General features: G+C 41.4%; 1 non-coding gene across 1 annotated transcript in view; it reads left to right on the top strand.

The window, feature by feature from the left end:
* Window positions 1–7407: 7407 nt before the first annotated feature.
* The window catches only part of LOC143307079 (small subunit ribosomal RNA), a 1923-nt gene continuing 1830 nt past the window's right edge, over window positions 7408–7500 (top strand). The window contains exon 1 of the ribosomal RNA XR_013064316.1: window positions 7408–7500. This exon is cut by the window's right edge and continues 1830 nt beyond it. This is a non-coding gene — a ribosomal RNA (small subunit ribosomal RNA).

Below are 7500 nucleotides of genomic sequence, written 5' to 3'. Positions count from 1 at the left end.
GATAAAATCTTCGTCCTATGATACATTTCGATCAAGAACTACATTGATCGTCATGAAACTGTTTTTTTTTTTGGGAGACGTGTACGCTCCTTTTCATAAAGGAGACTATCTTATTGCGAAAGTCAAAATCGCACGCTCTCACGGCGATTTGCCCCCGTATACGCCTGGGCGTAAGCCCGTGCGTCGCCGACCTAGCGGCCTGCCGATCGGTATTTAGAGGGAGGCACTTTGAAAGCAACACGCCGTTGGAACTTTGAAAAATTTCGATGCGTCGCCAAAGTTCGTACTTTTCGATAAAATCTTCGTCCTATGATACATTTCGATCAAGAACTACATTGATCGTCATGAAACTGTTTTTTTTTTTGGGAGACGTGTACGCTCCTTTTCATAAAGGAGACTATCTTATTGCGAAAGTCAAAATCGCACGCTCTCACGGCGATTTGCCCCCGTATACGCCTGGGCGTAAGCCCGTGCGTCGCCGACCTAGCGGCCTGCCGATCGGTATTTAGAGGGAGGCACTTTGAAAGCAACACGCCGTTGGAACTTTGAAAAATTTCGATGCGTCGCCAAAGTTCGTACTTTTCGATAAAATCTTCGTCCTATGATACATTTCGATCAAGAACTACATTGATCGTCATGAAACTGTTTTTTTTTTTGGGAGACGTGTACGCTCCTTTTCATAAAGGAGACTATCTTATTGCGAAAGTCAAAATCGCACGCTCTCACGGCGATTTGCCCCCGTATACGCCTGGGCGTAAGCCCGTGCGTCGCCGACCTAGCGGCCTGCCGATCGGTATTTAGAGGGAGGCACTTTGAAAGCAACACGCCGTTGGAACTTTGAAAAATTTCGATGCGTCGCCAAAGTTCGTACTTTTCGATAAAATCTTCGTCCTATGATACATTTCGATCAAGAACTACATTGATCGTCATGAAACTGTTTTTTTTTTTGGGAGACGTGTACGCTCCTTTTCATAAAGGAGACTATCTTATTGCGAAAGTCAAAATCGCACGCTCTCACGGCGATTTGCCCCCGTATACGCCTGGGCGTAAGCCCGTGCGTCGCCGACCTAGCGGCCTGCCGATCGGTATTTAGAGGGAGGCACTTTGAAAGCAACACGCCGTTGGAACTTTGAAAAATTTCGATGCGTCGCCAAAGTTCGTACTTTTCGATAAAATCTTCGTCCTATGATACATTTCGATCAAGAACTACATTGATCGTCATGAAACTGTTTTTTTTTTTGGGAGACGTGTACGCTCCTTTTCATAAAGGAGACTATCTTATTGCGAAAGTCAAAATCGCACGCTCTCACGGCGATTTGCCCCCGTATACGCCTGGGCGTAAGCCCGTGCGTCGCCGACCTAGCGGCCTGCCGATCGGTATTTAGAGGGAGGCACTTTGAAAGCAACACGCCGTTGGAACTTTGAAAAATTTCGATGCGTCGCCAAAGTTCGTACTTTTCGATAAAATCTTCGTCCTATGATACATTTCGATCAAGAACTACATTGATCGTCATGAAACTGTTTTTTTTTTTGGGAGACGTGTACGCTCCTTTTCATAAAGGAGACTATCTTATTGCGAAAGTCAAAATCGCACGCTCTCACGGCGATTTGCCCCCGTATACGCCTGGGCGTAAGCCCGTGCGTCGCCGACCTAGCGGCCTGCCGATCGGTATTTAGAGGGAGGCACTTTGAAAGCAACACGCCGTTGGAACTTTGAAAAATTTCGATGCGTCGCCAAAGTTCGTACTTTTCGATAAAATCTTCGTCCTATGATACATTTCGATCAAGAACTACATTGATCGTGATGAAACTGTTTTTTTTTTTGGGAGACGTGTACGCTCCTTTTCATAAAGGAGACTATCTTATTGCGAAAGTCAAAATCGCACGCTCTCACGGCGATTTGCCCCCGTATACGCCTGGGCGTAAGCCCGTGCGTCGCCGACCTAGCGGCCTGCCGATCGGTATTTAGAGGGAGGCACTTTGAAAGCAACACGCCGCTGGAACTTTGAAAAATTTCGGGGCAAAGCAATACGCGGCTGGGACTTTGAAATATTTCGGAGCGCACCTAAAGTTCGTTATTTTGGCTAAACGGAGCGAAAATCTGCATTTATACCATCACGGACGTTAGTTCAATAGCGTTTAACGATGGATCCACGGTACAGAATGCAAAAATATGATTGTTAAAATTTTCGACTAATCGGTTCTAAGAGGCGAAGCAATACGCCGCTGGGACTTTGAAATATTTCGGAGCGCACCTAAAGTTCGTTATTTTGGCTAAACGGAGCGAAAATCTGCATTTATACCATCACGGACGTTAGTTTAATAGCGTTTAACGATGGATCCACGGTACAGAATGCAAAAATATGATTGTTAAAATTTTCGACTAATCGGTTCTAAGAGGCGAAGCAATACGCCGCTGGGACTTTGAAATATTTCGGAGCGCACCTAAAGTTCGTTATTTTGGCTAAACGGAGCGAAAATCTGCATTTATACCATCACGGACGTTAGTTCAATAGCGTTTAACGATCGATCCACGGTACAGAATGCAAAAATATGATTGTTAAAATTTTCGACTAATCGGTTCTAAGAGGCGAAGCAATACGCCGCTGGGACTTTGAAATATTTCGGAGCGCACCTAAAGTTCGTTATTTTGGCTAAACGGAGCGAAAATCTGCATTTATACCATCACGGACGTTAGTTTAATAGCGTTTAACGATGGATCCACGGTACAGAATGCAAAAATATGATTGTTAAAATTTTCGACTAATCGGTTCTAAGAGGCGAAGCAATACGCCGCTGGGACTTTGAAATATTTCGGAGCGCACCTAAAGTTCGTTATTTTGGCTAAACGGAGCGAAAATCTGCATTTATACCATCACGGACGTTAGTTTAATAGCGTTTAACGATGGATCCACGGTACAGAATGCAAAAATATGATTGTTAAAATTTTCGACTAATCGGTTCTAAGAGGCGAAGCAATACGCCGCTGGGACTTTGAAATATTTCGGAGCGCACCTAAAGTTCGTTATTTTGGCTAAACGGAGCGAAAATCTGCATTTATACCATCACGGACGTTAGTTCAATAGCGTTTAACGATCGATCCACGGTACAGAATGCAAAAATATGATTGTTAAAATTTTCGACTAATCGGTTCTAAGAGGCGAAGCAATACGCCGCTGGGACTTTGAAATATTTCGGAGCGCACCTAAAGTTCGTTATTTTGGCTAAACGGAGCGAAAATCTGCATTTATACCATCACGGACGTTAGTTCAATAGCGTTTAACGATCGATCCACGGTACAGAATGCAAAAATATGATTGTTAAAATTTTCGACTAATCGGTTCTAAGAGGCGAAGCAATACGCCGCTGGGACTTTGAAATATTTCGGAGCGCACCTAAAGTTCGTTATTTTGGCTAAACGGAGCGAAAATCTGCATTTATACCATCACGGACGTTAGTTCAATAGCGTTTAACGATCGATCCACGGTACAGAATGCAAAAATATGATTGTTAAAATTTTCGACTAATCGGTTCTAAGAGGCGAAGCAATACGCCGCTGGGACTTTGAAATATTTCGGAGCGCACCTAAAGTTCGTTATTTTGGCTAAACGGAGCGAAAATCTGCATTTATACCATCACGGACGTTAGTTTAATAGCGTTTAACGATGGATCCACGGTACAGAATGCAAAAATATGATTGTTAAAATTTTCGACTAATCGGTTCTAAGAGGCGAAGCAATACGCCGCTGGGACTTTGAAATATTTCGGAGCGCACCTAAAGTTCGTTATTTTGGCTAAACGGAGCGAAAATCTGCATTTATACCATCACGGACGTTAGTTTAATAGCGTTTAACGATCGATCCACGGTACAGAATGCAAAAATATGATTGTTAAAATTTTCGACTAATCGGTTCTAAGAGGCGAAGCAATACGCCGCTGGGACTTTGAAATATTTCGGAGCGCACCTAAAGTTCGTTATTTTGGCTAAACGGAGCGAAAATCTGCATTTATACCATCACGGACGTTAGTTCAATAGCGTTTAACGATCGATCCACGGTACAGAATGCAAAAATATGATTGTTAAAATTTTCGACTAATCGGTTCTAAGAGGCGAAGCAATACGCCGCTGGGACTTTGAAATATTTCGGAGCGCACCTAAAGTTCGTTATTTTGGCTAAACGGAGCGAAAATCTGCATTTATACCATCACGGACGTTAGTTTAATAGCGTTTAACGATGGATCCACGGTACAGAATGCAAAAATATGATTGTTAAAATTTTCGACTAATCGGTTCTAAGAGGCGAAGCAATACGCCGCTGGGACTTTGAAATATTTCGGAGCGCACCTAAAGTTCGTTATTTTGGCTAAACGGAGCGAAAATCTGCATTTATACCATCACGGACGTTAGTTTAATAGCGTTTAACGATGGATCCACGGTACAGAATGCAAAAATATGATTGTTAAAATTTTCGACTAATCGGTTCTAAGAGGCGAAGCAATACGCCGCTGGGACTTTGAAATATTTCGGAGCGCACCTAAAGTTCGTTATTTTGGCTAAACGGAGCGAAAATCTGCATTTATACCATCACGGACGTTAGTTCAATAGCGTTTAACGATCGATCCACGGTACAGAATGCAAAAATATGATTGTTAAAATTTTCGACTAATCGGTTCTAAGAGGCGAAGCAATACGCCGCTGGGACTTTGAAATATTTCGGAGCGCACCTAAAGTTCGTTATTTTGGCTAAACGGAGCGAAAATCTGCATTTATACCATCACGGACGTTAGTTCAATAGCGTTTAACGATCGATCCACGGTACAGAATGCAAAAATATGATTGTTAAAATTTTCGACTAATCGGTTCTAAGAGGCGAAGCAATACGCCGCTGGGACTTTGAAATATTTCGGAGCGCACCTAAAGTTCGTTATTTTGGCTAAACGGAGCGAAAATCTGCATTTATACCATCACGGACGTTAGTTCAATAGCGTTTAACGATCGATCCACGGTACAGAATGCAAAAATATGATTGTTAAAATTTTCGACTAATCGGTTCTAAGAGGCGAAGCAATACGCCGCTGGGACTTTGAAATATTTCGGAGCGCACCTAAAGTTCGTTATTTTGGCTAAACGGAGCGAAAATCTGCATTTATACCATCACGGACGTTAGTTTAATAGCGTTTAACGATGGATCCACGGTACAGAATGCAAAAATATGATTGTTAAAATTTTCGACTAATCGGTTCTAAGAGGCGAAGCAATACGCCGCTGGGACTTTGAAATATTTCGGAGCGCACCTAAAGTTCGTTATTTTGGCTAAACGGAGCGAAAATCTGCATTTATACCATCACGGACGTTAGTTCAATAGCGTTTAACGATCGATCCACGGTACAGAATGCAAAAATATGATTGTTAAAATTTTCGACTAATCGGTTCTAAGAGGCGAAGCAATACGCCGCTGGGACTTTGAAATATTTCGGAGCGCACCTAAAGTTCGTTATTTTGGCTAAACGGAGCGAAAATCTGCATTTATACCATCACGGACGTTAGTTCAATAGCGTTTAACGATCGATCCACGGTACAGAATGCAAAAATATGATTGTTAAAATTTTCGACTAATCGGTTCTAAGAGGCGAAGCAATACGCCGCTGGGACTTTGAAATATTTCGGAGCGCACCTAAAGTTCGTTATTTTGGCTAAACGGAGCGAAAATCTGCATTTATACCATCACGGACGTTAGTTCAATAGCGTTTAACGATCGATCCACGGTACAGAATGCAAAAATATGATTGTTAAAATTTTCGACTTATCGGTTCTGGATCACTGAAAAATCAAAAAAAATTATTAATTTTGATTAATTAAATTACATATGTAGTTTTATATTGTTATAGTCTCGTATTTGTTAATGTTTTGTCGTAAGAAAATGCAAAAATATCGTTTTAATGTTTTCGTCTCATCGGTTCTGGATCGCTGAAAAATCAAAGAAAAATATTAATTTTGATTAATTAAATTACAAATGGAGTTTTATATTGCTATAGTCGCTTATTTGTTAATGTTTTACCGTAAGAAAATGCAAAAATATCGTTTTAATATTTTCATCTCATCGGTTCTGGGCGGTTTTAAAATTTTTTAAAATATTAATTAAACCCATGATTTACATGAGAATGTGAATTTATTATGTCCTGCATGTTAATTTATTAATTTTCATGTATAGAACGTTATAAAATGAAAGGATATGTTCGACGATATTTCCGGCTAAGTTTTACCGTGCCGGCGGGATGGTACGCTCTCACGGCGGTTTGCACAGGCATACGCCTGGGCGTAAGCCCATGCGTCGCCGACCTAGCGGCCGGCCGTTCGGTATTTATAGGAAGGCACTTTCGGTTCGCTCGGACCGGTCGGGAGTAGCGTCGAGCGTGTGGCTCTTTTATGACTTCGGTTGAAAAGCAGTCTACCGCTCCTCGAGAATATACTTTCTCGACTATTCTCGTTCCGGTTTTCCGTTGCGGATTATTATTAATCTCCACACAGCATTACCACGGGTCGGTGTCTAAGACCGAATGGCCCATATGTGGTGAGCCTTGTAATATAAGGCTGGTGACCTGTATGCACTTATAAATGTTGCATACTTGTACAAACTGAGCATCAACTGTCTGTAACCAAAATTTGTTAAAACTGAAAAAGTTATAAGATTGTATAAAATTTTTGAACCAAGAAAGTAGTGTTAGACGAAAATTCGTTCTATCACTTTTAGAAGGGAGACTGTTTGGAAATATTTAAAGTATAAAATACACAAAAGTCCACTGAATTATGAACAAAATTACGTCCCTGAATTTAAGAAAAGTCAAGAGGTGTCAGAAATAAAATCCTCTCTGATACGTTCAGAGAGGAAAATAAGTATGGAGAGAGGAGTAAAAATGAAAGAAGTTTTAAGGCTGGGGAAACTTCTAAAGGAGAGAGATTCCAACATATCTAATATGTACATTTAAAGCAAGTCCAAGGAACTCTCTCCGTTAATGTTTGAAAAGGTGTGTGCAGATGGAGGAGAAATGTATAAAGTACAGAGACGAGGTTGGTGGGCCCGCTCTAATGATAAAGATTATAAAATTTGGTGGCAAAATGACCAGCATGATCACTGTACGCGCTTTCTCGATTTGTATAGCATGCCACTGTCCGCGCTATCTTTTATTATATTGTCCAGCGTGTGTGGTCTACGTGCTTGCACGATGGATGCACGGCGTGAAAGTGATTTTCGTGCTTTATGAGAGGAGGAGGAGAATATTTGGCCTCTATAAGAGGTACAAAATTTATGAAATGTGTGTTACATACAAAAGAGAAATGGCTTAACGTCGATCGGTCTTACAGGGAGGGCCGACGACGAAAATTTAAATTTACAATAATAACTAAGCTCCCTGGTTGATCCTGCCAGTAGTCATATGCTTGTCTCAAAGATTAAGCCATGCATGTCTAAGTACATACCGAATTAAGGTGAAACCGCGAAT

The sequence above is a fragment of the Osmia lignaria genome, unplaced genomic scaffold, assembly GCF_051020975.1.
Source record: "Osmia lignaria lignaria isolate PbOS001 unplaced genomic scaffold, iyOsmLign1 scaffold0043, whole genome shotgun sequence".
NCBI classification, from domain to species: Eukaryota; Metazoa; Arthropoda; class Insecta; order Hymenoptera; family Megachilidae; genus Osmia; species Osmia lignaria.
This window is presented reverse-complemented; position numbering and strand designations above follow the sequence as displayed.